At 48.4% G+C, this 16,968-nt stretch overlaps 3 gene segments (V, D, J or C); all 3 read left to right on the top strand.

Annotated features, from left to right (window-relative positions):
* Positions 1-11,499, top strand: part of LOC308677568 (Ig heavy chain C region, membrane-bound form-like) — a 68,276-nt gene extending 56,777 nt beyond the window's left edge. The window contains exons 9-10 of the C gene segment in view: positions 268-437; positions 10,066-11,499.
* The window catches only part of LOC308677876 (Ig gamma-2C chain C region-like), a 125,693-nt gene that overhangs the window by 58,648 nt on the left and 50,077 nt on the right, over positions 1-16,968 (top strand).
* Positions 1-16,968, top strand: part of LOC308677772 (Ig gamma chain C region-like) — a 90,326-nt gene that overhangs the window by 53,301 nt on the left and 20,057 nt on the right.

Raw genomic sequence — 16,968 nt, 5'->3', positions numbered from 1 at the left:
TTAACAATGGCCACAAAAACAAAATAGTTTGAAAATCAGGTTGGACATGTAGTTACCCATTTTACAACCATTGTAATGTACTGCAGTAATGGCTAGGCCGAATTATGGATGTAAGTCGAGGACTACCCATATACATATTAAATCAATGATAAAATAGAAATTGATAATGGCTGTCTCCTTCTGTCTAGTCCATCCAATGTTTTCTGTTGGCTTTTGTTGGCTTTTCAGAAACGTAATTCTCAATTTTTTTTCCCCTCCATTCTTCAGATTCCTGGGATTGTACCCTCATGGGAGCTGCCTTCTGTGACATCCGCCATGAAAGCGAAGATGAATATAGTGAGCTGGAAGAAGCCAATGGTGTCTGGAATAAAGTTTTCACCTTCATTGTTCTCTTCATTCTGGCCATATTTTACGGCGGCCTAGTCACTTTCATCAAGGTAAAAGAGGAAATCAAAGCACAGAAATAGATTGTCGCCATGTCTTTCTTTCTCAATTGCCCTGTCAACTCCTCGTCTTCGCCGGATTGACAAGCCCACAGGAAAAACCACGACGAAGTACGGATGACTGGAAAGAGTACCTTTAATAGCAGGATCTCTATACCTTAACAAAGTCAGCGTTGAGAGCCACACGCTCTCAACGCACCTTTTATTCTGAATCTGTAACTAGGTAGCAGCCCCACCCCTAGACTCCACCCCTCCCTCGTGCAGACCAGCATCCGCCTGGCCTGCGTAAATACTCCACCCCCCTACTCCTTCAACCCACGCCCAGCTCCCTCCACCGGCACCGTGCTTCCCAGCGTGAAGGTAAGTACAAGCCCACCCCCCTCCTAACAACCTGAGTGTGCTCCCCTCCACCAATGCATCTCCCCGCGCCATCCCCATGACCCCCTGGCAGCCCCCAAGGTCCGGGTGCAGCTGTTCAGCACCCTGCGTCGCTGCCGGCCGTCTCCCTGCTGGCTGCCCCGGCGTAGCCATCCTGCAGCCACTCACGACCGCCGGACAGCTGGAGGGTGTGGGCGCGGCTGGACTCTCGGCGTCGCACGGCTGCTCGCCCGCCGGTCAGCTGAGGAGCTTGGGAGCGGCTGGGCCTTCGGCGGCGCGCGGCTGCCTCCCCCCCGGCCAGCTGGTGATGGGAGCAGCGGGGCCTTCGGCGGCGCGCGGCCGCTTCCCCCCCGGCCAGCTGGTGAGTGTAGGAGCGGCTGGGCATTCGAACGGCTGCTCGCCCGCCGGTCAGCTGGGGGCTTTGGGGCCGGCTGGGCTTTCGGCGGCAAACGGCAGCTCGCCCGCCGGACAGCTGGAGGGTGTGGGCGTGGCCGCTGCTGTTGCCGAGGGCTGCGAGCCGAATCCCCCTCCCGGCGAGTTTGTCGAACCCGAAGGGCTCGACAGTCGGCCCCTCCTACCAAGGCTCCTCCTGAAAGGCAAGGTAGAGAAGTCAGACAAGCACTAAGGAGAGCAGCAGATCCCCCCCGACCCCCTCCCGAGGGTTTACCAGGGTGCTTCTGGTGGAACGCCTTAACCAATCTAGGGGCCTGAACGTTTGACTCCGCCACCCAGGATGCCTCAGTTATTGGGTATCCTTTCCACAGCACCAGGTATTGCAGTCGCCCTCTCCGCATCCTGGAGTCTAAGACTTCTTGTACCTCGTATTGCCCATCACCCACAGGCCCCGGCCCGACTGGCTCCCCCCGAATAGGAACAGGGGCTGGTTTCAGTAAGCTGCCGTGGAACACGGGATGCACTTTGCCTAGAAATTTAGGCAGCCGAAGGCGCACCGTGACCGGATTGACGATGTGGGTTACCTGGAAGGGGCCTATGTACTTAGGGCCCAGCTTTTTACTAGGTATTTGTAATCTCAGGTATTTTGTGGATAAGTACACCCAGTCCCCAACCCCTGGGGTGTAGAACGGTTGGCGCTTCTTATCCGCTTGGGCTTTTACAATACTGGCTTGCTTGTTTAGAGCCTGTTTGGTCGCCGCCCATGCTTTTCTGACTTGTAGCATCCACTCCTGGGGTTGACAAGAGGAGGCCGGCCCCTGGTCACACTCGGGAACAGGAGGGAAATCGTAGCCAGACACCACTGTATACGGTGGGAGACCAGTACTACTGTGCACAGCGTTGTTGTGGGCGATTTCTGCAAACGCCAATAGGTCAGCCCAGTCTGCCTGCTGGTACGAGACATAGCTGCGTAGGTATTGCTCCACCGCCGCGTTGGCTCGTTCTGCCGCGCCGTTTGTGCAGGGATGATACCCCGAGCTTAGTCCCTGGGATGACCCGATGAACTGGAGAAATTCACGCCAGAACCTGGCGGTAAATTGTACCCCTCGGTCCGAGATAATACGTCTAGGCGCCCCGTGTAAACGGTACACGTGGGTTATAAAAAGCCAGGCCAGACGCCGGGCCGAGGGTAAGCCCCTTAACGGAACAAAATGGACCTGCTTGGAAAACAGGTCAACTATGGTCCAGATGATGGTGTATCCCCGACTCTCTGGTAGGTCTACGATGAAATCCATCCCGATGTCCTGCCATGGCCGGTAGGGGTCCGCCACCGTCTGTAACAGCCCTGCCGGCTTTCCGGGCTGGGTTTTCGCCATGGCACAGGTGCGGCAGCGCTGGACATACTCTTTGACCTGCCGCCTCATCCCGGGCCACCAGAACTGACGCCTAGCGAGGTGCAGTGTTTTCAGGAACCCGAGGTGGCCGGCCTGCTTGGCATCATGACACCTATAAAGCACAGTGTTTCGCAGGGTTTCTGGCACGTATATCTTACTCCCATACCAGGCCAGGTCGTCCCGTCGTGTTAGTAGCCGCGAGTGCTGCCGTAACCAGCCATCTCCCTCCAGGGCCTTTTTCAGCTGCGGTACCAGTTCATCCGCAACCCCGTTCTGTACTGCCTGTACCTTCTCTGGGCCGAGAGGAGGGATAAGAGCTTGCACCACCTCCTCCCGCTGGTTGTCATACTGCGGAAGCCGAGAGAGGGCATCCGCCAGGAAATTCTTCCCCCCTGGGACGTATTTCAGGGTAAACCTAAACCGCCTGAAGTACAGGGCCCACCGTACATGCTTAGGGGCCAACGTACGTGGGGATTGCAGGGCTTCTAGATTCCTATGGTCCGTCCATACTTCGAAGGGCTTTTCTGCCCCCTCTAGAAGATGCCGCCACGTCTCCAACGCCCACCGAACGGCGTAGGCCTCCTTCTCCCAGATAGCCCAGGCGCGTTCGGTGGTTGATAGCTTTTTAGACGCGTAAGCACAGGGTTGCAACGCACCTTTACTGTTGTGCTGCAAAAGGACAGCTCCAACCGCCACGTCGCTAGCATCTACTTGCACGACGTAAGGCGCTGCTGGGTCAGGGTGCAGGAGTATGGGCTCTCGGGTGAACAGACCTTTTAAGGACTCGAAGGCCTGTTGACAGTCTACGGTCCACGATACCCGCATCCCAGGCCGTGGTTTCACCGCCAACGTCTTGGTTTTTAGCAAGTCTGTTAATGGAAGAGCCACTGCAGCAAACGATGGTATAAATTGGCGGTAGAAATTGGCAAACCCCAGGAAGCTCTGCAGCTGCCGTCTGGTCCCCGGGGCTTGCCACTGCAGTATAGCCTCCACTTTCTTTGGATCCATTGCAATCCCGGCTGCCGAGACCCGATAGCCTAAGTAGTCCAGTCGAGACGCGTGAAATTCACATTTTGACAATTTCACGTACAATCGTGCTTCTAGGAGTTTCCGCAGAACTTGGCGCACAAGGGCAACGTGTTGGTCCATGGTCTCCGTATAAATAAGGATGTCGTCCAGATACACGAGCACCCCCCTGTATAAATGTTCATGCAACACTTGATTTATTAGTTGCATGAAAACGGCGGGGGCCCCCTGGAGACCGAAAGGCATTACGCGAAATTGGTAGCTGCCCAACGGGCAGTTGAACGCTGTTTTCCACTCGTCGCCTCTCTTGATTCGCACCCGATAATAGGCTTCGCGTAAGTCCAAGCGGGTAAACACCCTCCCCTTAGCCAAGTGGGACAACATGTCTTTCATTAGGGGTAGCGGGTACAAATGTTCAACACACACTGCGTTGACCCCCCGGTAGTCCACACAAAGACGCAGGCCCCCGTCCTTCTTTTCCCTGAAAAGAACCGGTGCTGCCATCCTCGAGCGAGCTGGTTGTATGAACCCCCGTGCGAGGTTCTTGTCAATGTAGTTCCGGAGTTCTGTCATCTCCGGTGGGGTCATGGCATACATCCGGGGCTTGGGAAGTTTGACCCCCGGCTCCAGCTCGATCGCGCAGTCCGTCGGTCGATGGGGAGGCAGGAGGTCGCATTCCTGCTCGCTGAACACTTCGAGGAATTCGGCGTACTCTGGTGGTACGTGTACTTCTGCCCCAGCCCTGCACTTCTCCTCCAGCTTCCCTGGCGGGCCAGACGGCCCTGGCTGCTCATGATCAGGGGGCTGTGGCCCAACCCCTAGGCGGAGGTGTCGACAACCCCCCTCCCACCAGATAGTCGGGCCCCACCTATCCAGCCACGTTAGCCCCAGAATCACCTCCTCCGTCATGGAGGGCACCACGATGAACCGTAACCGTTCCCAGTGCTCCCCCATATCCAGCCGCACAAGTTCTGTGACATGGGTGATAGGTACCCCCCCCAGAAGGGACCCATCCACCTGCTGGAACCGTATTGGATTCCTTAGCCGTACCACCCTAACACCCAGTTTAGCCACCACCTTCCGGCTGATTAGACACCTCGTGCTGCCCGAATCAATCAAAGCCTTAACCACCACCACCTCCCCCGTGGCGGGGTTTGTTAACGTAACCGGGACTGCAAATGGGCTAACCGAGGCACTTACCATGGGGTCCTCCTCTGGTCTCTCCCCATGCCCGTACATCTCCACGTCTACATCGATGCCACTGTCCCCTTCCGTTTGGCCGTCTCCTCCTGGTGTTAACTCCACGGCCTGCCGAGAGGCCCGGGAACGCTCTGCAAAGCGCCCGGGGGTTGTGCCCCTTGCCGGGGTTGCTGCTGCGACCACCCGGGACGCAGGTATTGGGCAGGCGGCCACGCGGTGCCCTGGTTGATCGCACCTGAAGCACCGCAAAACGGATCGCGGGGGCTGGGCAGTAGGACCCAGCGACGAAGGCGACGGCTTCTGCACCGGGCCCTGTGCCCTTGGCGGGACCTGACAGGAGTCTCCTACAGACCGTACACGACGTTGGCAACTCCGTAAGGCCACATCCAGCTCAACCGCGACCCGCAGCCAGTCTTGAAGCCTGGAAGGAATTCCACGGACGATACAAGCCCGGAGGAGGTGATCATCCAGACCGGCCCGGAATTGGTGAACCAGCATCCTTTCTGGCCAGGAACTGAGCCTGCCGGCCACTTCACGGAAGGCTTGCACATAAACTGTTGCTGGACGGCCGTTCTGCCGCAGGCCAACGATCTCAGCCTCCGCTCGATGCGTGCGTGTCACATCCTCGAAGCGTATCCGCAGAGCTTCGAGGAAAAGGCCGACGTCCCCCAATTCACGGGCACGGTCGCCGTAGAGGTTCGCCACCCAAGCCGCCGCCTCCCCTTGCAATGCCGTAGTGACGGCCATCACCATCCCCCACTGGGATGTATACAAAGGACCATACTGGTCCAGATGGTGGATGGCTTGTCCAAGAAACAGGGCCAAACGATCGGGGTTGCCATCAAAGGTTACAGGCAACGGTGGTGGGCCCCAGCCCGCAGGCCCTCCCCAAGGACCTGCCGGGCCTCCCAGCCCCTGTGCAACCCCTGGTTGTTGCCAACCCAGTATTCCTGCGGGCACAGCACCCCCCGGTCTTGTTCTACCAGGTCCTGGGGGCCCCAAGTCAGGAGCAGCCGCCGGTCCCGGCGGCGGAAGGCCCGGGACCTGCGGGGTACCAGGAGCCTGCGGGGCCCGGAAGCGGGGACTCGCCAAGCGGAACCGGGTTTGGCTTCTGCGCTCCTGGTCGGCCCTGGTTTGTGCCCATCTACCGGTCTCCAGGTCGCTGTCACTGGGGGTCCACGGCCGAGGTTCTCCAAAATGGTCCCTCAGGATGTCCATCGTGTAGCTGCCAGGAGCCGTGGTGTAGCTCCACTCCTCTCCTCCTTCGTCGGTGGCACGACGCTCTCTCCACTCCCAGAGGGACCCCTTCCCTCTGGACGGTTGGTCCTGTCCAGCCGCTGGCCGACTCAAAACAGGGCTGAGCCACCAATCCCCATGCTTCTCCTGAGCAGCTGGTTCCGAGGCCTCAGCTTCCTTTGGTGCTGGTCCAAGGTCCCGGACCTTAGGCCGAACCACAGGTGGGACCTCTGCCAAGTCCCCCCCCTCAGGAGGCACAGCAACCCCAGCGGGCCCCTCCTCTCCTGCCACAGGCACCCCACCCTGGGTCCCTTCAGCCATGGAGACAGGCAGAAATCAAAGCCCAACAGGAGGAGCGCTGTGCTAATTCAACGCTGACTTACTGTCAACTCCTCGTCTTCGCCGGATTGACAAGCCCACAGGAAAAACCACGACGAAGTACGGATGACTGGAAAGAGTACCTTTAATAGCAGGATCTCTATACCTTAACAAAGTCAGCGTTGAGAGCCACACGCTCTCAACGCACCTTTTATTCTGAATCTGTAACTAGGTAGCAGCCCCACCCCTAGACTCCACCCCTCCCTCGTGCAGACCAGCATCCGCCTGGCCTGCGTAAATACTCCACCCCCCTACTCCTTCAACCCACGCCCAGCTCCCTCCACCGGCACCGTGCTTCCCAGCGTGAAGGTAAGTACAAGCCCACCCCCCTCCTAACAACCTGAGTGTGCTCCCCTCCACCAATGCATCTCCCCGCGCCATCCCCATGACCCCCTGGCAGCCCCCAAGGTCCGGGTGCAGCTGTTCAGCACCCTGCGTCGCTGCCGGCCGTCTCCCTGCTGGCTGCCCCGGCGTAGCCATCCTGCAGCCACTCACGACCGCCCTCAGCCTCCTTTCAGATAGCGGCACGCCCGTGGGTCCGGCGCTCGCCCGCCGGACAGCTGGAGGGTGTGGGCGCGGCTGGACTCTCGGCGTCGCACGGCTGCTCGCCCGCCGGTCAGCTGAGGAGCTTGGGAGCGGCTGGGCCTTCGGCGGCGCGCGGCTGCCTCCCCCCCGGCCAGCTGGTGATGGGAGCAGCGGGGCCTTCGGCGGCGCGCGGCCGCTTCCCCCCCGGCCAGCTGGTGAGTGTAGGAGCGGCTGGGCATTCGAACGGCTGCTCGCCCGCCGGTCAGCTGGGGGCTTTGGGGCCGGCTGGGCTTTCGGCGGCAAACGGCAGCTCGCCCGCCGGACAGCTGGAGGGTGTGGGCGTGGCCGCTGCTGTTGCCGAGGGCTGCGAGCCGAATCCCCCTCCCGGCGAGTTTGTCGAACCCGAAGGGCTCGACATGCCCCTGCTGTAAATAAGTAATCTACCCATCACAGCAAAAGAAACATGGATTTGCATATTAACCACAGTAAGAATAGTATTTGCCCAATATTGGGAAAAATGAAAACTTACCAACAGAAGAATTAATTAAGAAAATTTTAGATTGTGCAGAAATGGACAGATTGACATTCAAGATAAAAGAGAAAGAAGACTCAGTGTTAGAACATGGGACAATTTTTATCAATGGCTAGAAAAACGAGATAGAGAGAAAGGAACATAATATGTACTATGTAACATTGAATATATACCAGTAAGAAGACGACTATTGAGCCATTAACTAACATATTGATTATGATAATATAGAAATTATTACTTTTTTTTAAATACGTGAACCCAGACAACATGCTGTTTGCTAAATATTAAGAATGTTATTTTATAAAAACCCTAACCCTATAAAAATTATAGATAGATAGATAGATAGATAGATAGATAGATAGATAGATAGATAGATGATAGATAGATAGATAGATGATAGATAGATAGATAGATAGATAGATAGATAGATAGATAGATAGATAGATGATAGATAGATAGATAGATAGATAGATAGATAGATAGATAGATGATAGATAGATAGATAGATAGATAGATAGATAGATAGATAGATGATAGATAGATAGATAGATAGATAGATAGATAGATAGATAGATAGATAGATAGATAGATAATAGATAGATAAAGAAACATGGATTTGCAGAAGCAACGAAACTGATTAAGGGGCTGGAGGCTAGAACATAGGCAGGAATTGGGTATATCTAGTCTAGTGAAAAGAAGGACTAGGGGGTGACATGATAGCAGTGTTCCAATATTTGAGGGCCTGCCACAAAGAAGAGGGGGTTCACCTATTTTCCAAAGCACCAGAAAGCAATGGATGGAAACTAACCAAGAAGAGAAACAACCTAGAACTAAGGAGAAATTTCCTGACAATCAAGCAGTGGAAATGTTTGCCTTCAGAAGCTGTGTGTGCTCTATCACTGGAGTCTTTGAAGAAGAGACTGGACAACCATTGATCTGTGCTGTCTCCTGCTTGAGCAGGGGTTTGGACTAGAAGACCTCTAAGATCCCTTCCAACTCTGACAATGTTCTATATTCTGTTCTAACCATCCCAGGCTGAGAAACCTGGGTCCTCTTAAATGTTCCTCAACTTCAATTTCTAGCAGCCTCTGTCAGCCGAGCCAAGGGTGAAGGATATTGAGAGTTATAATTCAACAATAACTGGAGGGCTCGCTCACCCTTGCACTGAGTGGGCCAATTCAGTAGCTAAGTCCAAACATCTCTCAGCCTTTTGAACTACAATTCAGATATTCAGAATTTTGAGAAAGCATTGCAGATACCCCAACATAGCACAAAGCAGGGGTCTTCAAACTTGGCCCTTTTATGACTTGTGGATTTCAACTCCCAGAATTCCTCAGCCAGGCACTCTGGCTGAGGAATTCTGGGAGCTGAAGTCCACAAGTTATAAAAGGGCCAAGTTTGAAGACCCCTGGCACAAAGTGGGCTTCTGTATCAGCATTTACTGGTTTGCCTATAAACTAATTAATCTCTGTTATCAAGAGTTACAGGTAGTCTTTGACTTATGAACACAGTTGGGATCCAGAATTTCCTCTGCTGAGTAAAGCAGGTGTTAAGGGAGTCTCAACAGATTTTATGATCTTTTCAGCCCCAGTTATTAAGCAAAACACTGCAGTTATTAAGAGAATAATACATTAAGCAAAACACTGCAGTTGTTAAGCAAATTCAGCTTGTCCCATTGACTCCCATTGCTGGAATTGGGTATGTCTAGTTTAATGAAAAGAAGGACCAGGGGTGACATGATAGCAGACTTCCAATATCTCAGGGGTTGCCACACAGAAGAGGGAGTCAACCTCTTTTCCAAAGCACCTGAAGGCAGGAGAAGAAGCAATGGATGGAAACTAATCAAGGAGAGAAGCAACCTAGAACAGACATGTCAAACTGCCGGTCCATGGGCCAGATGCGTCACGTCAAAACCGCACTGGCGGCAATGGGGAAAAAGTCACAATACATCACGCGACATCACATGACGTCGCGAGTTTGACATGCCTGACCTAGAACTAAGGAGAAATTTCCTGACAGTTAGAACAATTAACCAATGGAACAACTGGTGAATGCTCCAACAGTGGAAGGTTTTAAGAGACTGGACAACTATATGTAAAGGGTTTCCTGCCTAAGCAAGGGGTTGGACTAGAAAACCTCCAAGGTCCCTTCCAACTCCGTTATTCTAACTTTGCTTGTGGGAAGCCAGCTGAGAAAGTCACAAATGGTGATCACATGACCCCACATGACGCTGCAGCCATCCTGCTGGTTGCCAAGTGCCCAACCTTTGATCATATAACCATGAGGATGCTGTAATGGTTGTAAGTGCAAGAACCAGCTGTCAGGTTTTTTTTCAGGGCTGTTATAACTTTGAACGGTCACTAAACAAATGGTTGTAAGTCGAGAACTACCTGTATAACACTTGTTCTAAGATAATGGAGCTAGTTAAGACATTAATCAATGGTAATGTGCTAGATATCCTAGAGACCCACACTAGGTCAATTATTTAATACTAAGTGCCTGATTTAATCTGTTTTTCTCCTTCTCTTCCTTCTTCCTCTTTTTCTTCCTCTTTTTACAGGTGAAATAACCATTTGCTATCAATGAAGCATACATGAAATGAGATCCCACCTTTTCCCCCTCCATCATCCATTTCTTTCACCCATCCTTCATGACCACTGTTCTGAGCTACGTGTTTCATGGAAAGTCACGGCAAAGCATTAAATGTCACAAAAAAATATCCATTTCCATGTGACAGTCTCTGCTTCGGCAGCCTTAACAATAACAGGAGGAAACAAGTTTGTTTTCTACTTTTAAAAAAAAAGGCTCTGTGAAAGAAAGGATGCTTTATATCTTCATCCCAAAGTACACCAATGCTAAGAAACGCACTATGGGTACACAATTACCGAATTGTTGCCCTGTCCCCTGACAGTATGTCTAAAAGGGAGAATGTCAAAGAGCTAAAGAAAGAAAAAACATACTGTGCACTTTCCAAACCAAGTCCACCTATTTTCCAAAGCACCGGAAGGCCAGACAAGGAATGACAGATGGAAACTGAACAAGGAGAGATTCAACCTGGAAATAAGGAGAAATGTTCTGACGGTGAGAACAGTCAACCAATGGAACAGAAGTTGCCTTCAGAGGTTGTGGGATCTTCAGCATTGGAAGCTTTCAAGAAGAGACTGGACTGCCGTCTGTCAGAAATGGCGTTGGGTCTCCTGCATGAACAGGGGGCTGGACTAGATGACCTACAAGGTCCCTTCCAAATCTATTATTCTGTTCTGTTCTGTTCTGTTCTGTTCCGTTCTGTTCTTAATTTACTGCCATGACATATTGCAATACTTGATGGCTCCTCTGGTGTGTTAAAATCACTTTTCAAGAGTGACCCTGTTTTTATTTTTTTAAGAAAAGGGGGCAAATGAAAACCTGCTTCCCCCCCACCTCCAATACATACTTAACTCACCAGCTTTTGTTCAATGTTGTTCTTCTCTTGATCTGCTCTTTAATGCTATACAGCTGGTTCTCTTGATCAGCCCTTTGGTGCTAATTTAATTAGCTACTTCGTTTATTTTGAATTAGGCATTTAGGCCCCAAAAGTTTCTTAGTTTGCTGTTTTCGCTATCTAGACGTGTCCAAGAATCGATGGTTGCTTTGCTAAAAGCAGAGTTATCTATAAATGTGCATTGTATGTTCATGGATTAAGGTTATATATGGATTTTATCATGATGCAGCACATATGAGCATTAACCTTTTTTTATTTTACAAAACTGAATAACACTGCCCTGGCAATGGCATTTATTTTATACTGTTAGCTTTAAAGTTACCCTCTTATGCTATATAAACTGCATTAAAACAGGTTTTCATTACATTTCATTATATTGTGCTACGTTTTATGCTGTATACCGCACTATTCTTACGATCATAGCTTTTTTTCTGGATTTTTTTAACTTCTATAGTTGCACTGATTCTGATGATATTATTTTTCTGTGTATAATTTTCTCATTAACTAGAAGTATTCTGCAAAACTTTTGCTGCTACATAAAGTTTATATATATATATATTATTCTCTATCTTTTTTTATTAAAAAGTTTTACAAAAACAAGATTTTACAATATATCCCCAAATCCCCCCCACCCCAAACCCGCCCACTTCCCCCCCCCCACTTCCCAGAGCTAAATACAGGATTATAGTTACAATAATCATATTCTAAATAAAAATTATGCATAATATACAATTAACCAAATTCATAATGTGCTTTAACTCCCCTTTAACATAACTACATACAAAGTACCAATAACAATATCCCACTAAAATCTACTCATAAGCTAAATGGAACTTTTTAGTCCCATATTTGTTCTGAATATAATCTATCCATCTCCTCCAAACTGAAATATATCTTTCCTGTGAATGATCTTTCAAGTAAGCAGAAATCTTAGACATTTCTGCAAGATTCGAAACTTTAAACACCCATTCTTCTATAGTAGGCAAACTATCCTTCTTCCAATATTGTCCCACCAGTAACCGTGCTGCTGTTATCATATTCAACATCAAATTGGTTTCTTTAACATCACAATCTACAACAATACCCAATAAAAACAATTGCGGAGAAAACTTTATCTTTCTCTTAAAAATCTTTTGAATGTTCCACCAAATTTTAATCCAAAAAGCTTTTATATTTCTACAAGTCCACCACATGTGAAAATAGGTAGCTTCTAAACTACCACATCTCCAACATTTAGACTGTAAATTAGGATTAATAATAATAATAATAATAATAATAATAATAATAATAATAATAATAATAATAATAATAATAATTTTATTTATATACCGCCCTTCTCCTGAAGGACTCAGGGCGGTGAACAGGGCAAATATAAAAAAATACAAAAATACAAAAGTTAAAAGAAAATTAAACATATGCCCGACTAAAAACAGTAAATACAAATATTAAAAATGACCATAAAACCCAACCCATCCCCCATCAGGCCAGGCCGGCTTGTTCAAATAAGAGTGTCTTCAGATCGCGACGGAAGGAGCGAAGGTCGGGCGCCATCCGGAGCTCAACTGGCAGCCGATTCCATAGCTCCGGGGCGCCCACAGAGAAGGACCTCCCCCTGGGGGCCACCAATCGACATTCTCTGATCGATGGCACCCTGAGGCACTCTAATATTGCAATCCTGAGAGCAAAGCAAATAAAATTACTACAGCCATAAGGCCAGTGCAATCAATAAAATGGAAGCCAATCAAACATTTAATAATGTTCACATATAAGCTAAGTTACCTCTGCAGACAGTCATTCTGTCCTGTAACAGTAAACTTCTCATTGCATGGACATTGTAAGACTTATCAGGAAGTCTTAAACTGTAGTCTAAGCTGGGCAACTAAGACATTGCAGAAGGCAGCAATGGCCAATCCTTCCTAAGAAACCGTATAGGTAGATTAATCCATTCACCAAGAGAGGATCTTGACTTGAAGATGTTTTCACCTTTATCACAGGTTCAAATTGGGCAAAGTCAAAGTTGCAAATCTGGATCCTTATTTAAAGTCTCACATCCACTTTATTTTTCAAACTACAATATGCGCCATAAATTGAGAACAATCCTATTGCTGAAAGTCCATCACTCTTGGGTATCTGGGGTTGAGCAGAACACTTGTCTATTATCTCCATTGTCTGTATTTCATGTCTGCTTGCTTTGGAGATCCACCATGGATTACAAAGAAGAGATCTATGTGTTTATCAAGTGCCTAATATGTAGCAAGTGAGGATTATAGATGGACATAATCTGGGCTCCATTTCCTTCTAGGAGAGAGGGAAGGGAAGGGATGGGAAGGGAAGGGAAGGGAAGGGGAGGGGAGGGGAGGGAAGGGGAGGGAAGGGGAGGGAAGGGAAGGATTTTATCAGGGGATGGATGTGGAGAGAAGTGAAGAGAAAGCTCTGCAGTCTATACATCAGACTATGATGCATCAGACTATGAAGGGATGCGGTGGCTCAGTGAGTTAAGATGCTGAGCTTGTCGATCAGAAGGTCGGCAGTTTGGCGGGTCGAATCCCGAGTGCCGCATAACACAGTGAGTGCCTGTTACTCGTCCCAGCTTCTGCCAACCTAGCAGTTCGAAAGCATGTAAAAATGCAAGTAGAAAAATAGGGACCACTACGGTGGCAAGGTAACAGCGTTCTGTGCGCCTTTGGCATCTAGTCATGCTGGCCACATGAACACGGAGACGTCCTCGGACAAGTGCTGGCTCTTCGGCTTTGAAACAGAGATGGGCACCGGCCCCTAGAGTTGGAAACGACTAGCACGCATGTGCAGGGGAACCTTTACCTTTACCTTTTTATGATGCAACAAAGAAGCTTCTTGGATGAGAAGCAAATTGTTTTCAAAGGAGAAAAACAAGAAAGTCCAGTTGCCTTTTGAAAAAGCATCTTTGGGACAACCATGACCTGGATTATTGAGACTCTTCATGGTCATATGATGCAGGTAGGCACTCTGATGCCCAGATTGCTATGAAATTTAATTCACTTTCTCCAGAGGTTGTGGGCACTTGAACAGTGGAGTTTTTGAAGAAGATATTGGACAACCATTTGTTCAGAATGAAATAGGGTCTCCTCATTGAACAGGGGATTGGACTAGAAGACCTCCAAGGTCCCTTCCAACTCTGTTACTCTGTATTTGCGTCCATTATTATTTTACAATCTCAATAACAGAGAGAAAAAGGGAGGAAGTCGCTATCATAATATCATTGTGGACCTGGTATGCTTGACCTAGAGGATCTTCTATGGGAAATCCTGTTGATACTACAAGGTGCTACATAAAAAATTTTCACCCTTTTGAGTCAGGCAGGGAATATCCTACATCAATGTTTCTCAATGTTGGTGGCTTTACGATGTGTGGACTTCAACTGTCTCCATGACATTAAAAAAAAAGGTTAATGCATTATAGTTTGGTTTTCCCCACCAAACTCGGTGTTTTCACCTCTAGCTGAGTCAAAACACAAACGGAAGTTAAGTTTCTATTCAAAGCTCATCTGAGTTCTTCTTCTGAAGTTATGAATCTAACACTGTAAAGCTTTGGCTCAAATTGGAAGCTTCAGCTGCAGCTCTTGGTGTAAACAGGATACATCTGTTCTCAGGGTGACTTACCGAAAAAGGGTTAGGAGACCATCAACCGATAGTGTCGGCCATTTTGTCATGAACGGCAAACTTCAGGAAGAAATGGAGTGATCAGAGTTTTCATTGTGGCCACAATAAATTATGTCCTGAAAAATAGCATGTCATAGATTAAATGTGCCAGAGGTTCTCAGCTTTGAGGTTCTCAACGGTTAGATGTTTCTTCTGCTTTCTGAAAAAAGTAATCATAATTCATTTGTCATCAACAGAATGTCCCACATGGCTCATTTTCTTGCCTCTTTTTTTTTTTGCAGGGGTGGGTGCTGATATGGAGACTACACAACCATGAGTTTAACAGCAGCATGACTCAGGAAAATTTAGCAGGTGGTACTCTTTTTTTCGACATTTTGACCCATGAGAGAGAAAACACTTTATCCACTTTTTTTTTAATCCTGCAACTTGATAACTCTAGCGGTATTAATCCTACAGAGCCAGGCTTGTTCATTTCTTATGTTTGGAAAAGCTATGTGCACATCCTTGTTATGTGAGACTGCATAACAATATAGACATTTAGGTTTTGAACCTCTGCTTGTTTCTACTGACCCCTCTCTCTTTCCCATTCCATGCAAAAAGGTAACTATTAACCCTTTACTTTAAATCAGGACCTCAAAATCCAGAAAGAAGTTGAAAGACTTGAACACTGGGCCCTGTCCAGTGGTGGGATTCAAATATGTGAGCAACCGGTTCTCTGTGGGGATGCCACTTCCGGAAGTCCATTCTGGGCCTGGGCAATAAATATTAGCTACCGGTTCTGCTGAACTGGTGCAAATTGGCTGAATCCCACCACTGGCCCTATCTAATAAAATGCAAGGAAAGTAAGGTTTTACACCTAGGTAAGAAAAAACATGCTTAAAATCCTACAAGCTAGACTCCAGCAGTATGTGGATCAAGAACTACCAGAAGTACAGGCAGGATTTCGAAGAGGCAGAGGAACTAGAGATCAAATTGCCAACATACGCTGGATCATGGAGAAAGCTAGAGAGTTCCAGAAAAACATCTACTTCTGCTTCATTGACTATGCTAAAGCCTTTGATTGTGTGGATCATAACAAACTGTGGCAAGTTCTTAAACAGATGGGTGTACCAGACCATCTTATTTGTCTCTTGAGAAACCTATATGTGGGTCAAGAAGCAACAGTGAGAACTGGACACAGAACCACTGATTGGTTCAAAATTGGGAAAGGAGTTCGGCAAGGCTGTATACTGTCACCCTGCCTATTTAACTTATATGCAGAGAACATCATGAGAAAGGCAGGGCTATATGAATCAAAAGTTGGAATTAAAATTGCCAGAAGAAATATCAACAACCTAAGATATGCAGATGATACCACTCTAATGGCAGAAAGTGAAGAAGAACTAAAGAGCCTCGTGTTGCAGGTGAAGAAGGAGAGTGCAAAAGTTGGGTTGAAACTTAACATTAAGAAAACCAAGATCATAGCATCCGGCCCTCTCAATTCCTGGCAAATAGATGGAGAAGAAATGGAGGTAGTGACAGATTTTATTTTCCTGGGCTCCAAGATCACTGCAGATGGGGACTGTAGCCAAGAAATTAAAAGATGCTTGCTCCTTGGGAGGAAAGCCATGGCAAATCTAGACAGCACACTAAAAAGCAGAGACATCACCCTGTCAACAAAAGTGCATATAGTCAAGGCTATGGTCTTCCCAGTTGCAATGTACGGCAGTGAAAGCTGGACCATAAGAAAGGCTGAGCGCCAAAGAATTGAGGCCTTTGAACTGTGGTGCTGGAGAAGACTTCTGCAAGTCCCTTGGACTGCAAGGCGATCAAACTGGTCAGTCCTAGAGGAGATCAACCCTGACTACTATTGAGTTACACTTATATTCCTTATTGGACTAAAGGAATTTTCAGTCATTGCTACAAAAAACTCTGGAAGGCTGATCTGACGAGATGATAAAAAGAGCGCTTGGCAAAGGATGCTAAATACTCAAAGAATTTTGAAATCAAGAGCTAAATTGTAACTGAGAGAAGCATACAAGCCATGCTTACATAGTTGGTGTGGCTAAGGAAGAGGGAAAGAAGAAAGAAGAAGTCGAGCTAAATAAGGAACGACTGCTGGAATTGGGTATGTCTAGTTTAATGAAGAGAAGGATGAGGGGTGACATGATAGCAGTGTTCCAATATCTCAGGGGCTGCCCCAAAGAAGAGGGAGTCAAGCTATTCTCCAAAGCGCCCAAAGGCAGGACAAGAAGCAACAAATGGAAATTAATCAAGGAGAGAAGCAACCTAGAACTAAGGAGAAACTTCCTGACAGAACAATTAACCAGTGGAACAACCTGCCTCCAGAAGCTGTGAATGCTCC

This window comes from Vipera berus (genome assembly GCF_964194415.1).
Source record: "Vipera berus genome assembly, chromosome: Z".
NCBI classification, from domain to species: Eukaryota; Metazoa; Chordata; class Lepidosauria; order Squamata; family Viperidae; genus Vipera; species Vipera berus.
This window is presented reverse-complemented; position numbering and strand designations above follow the sequence as displayed.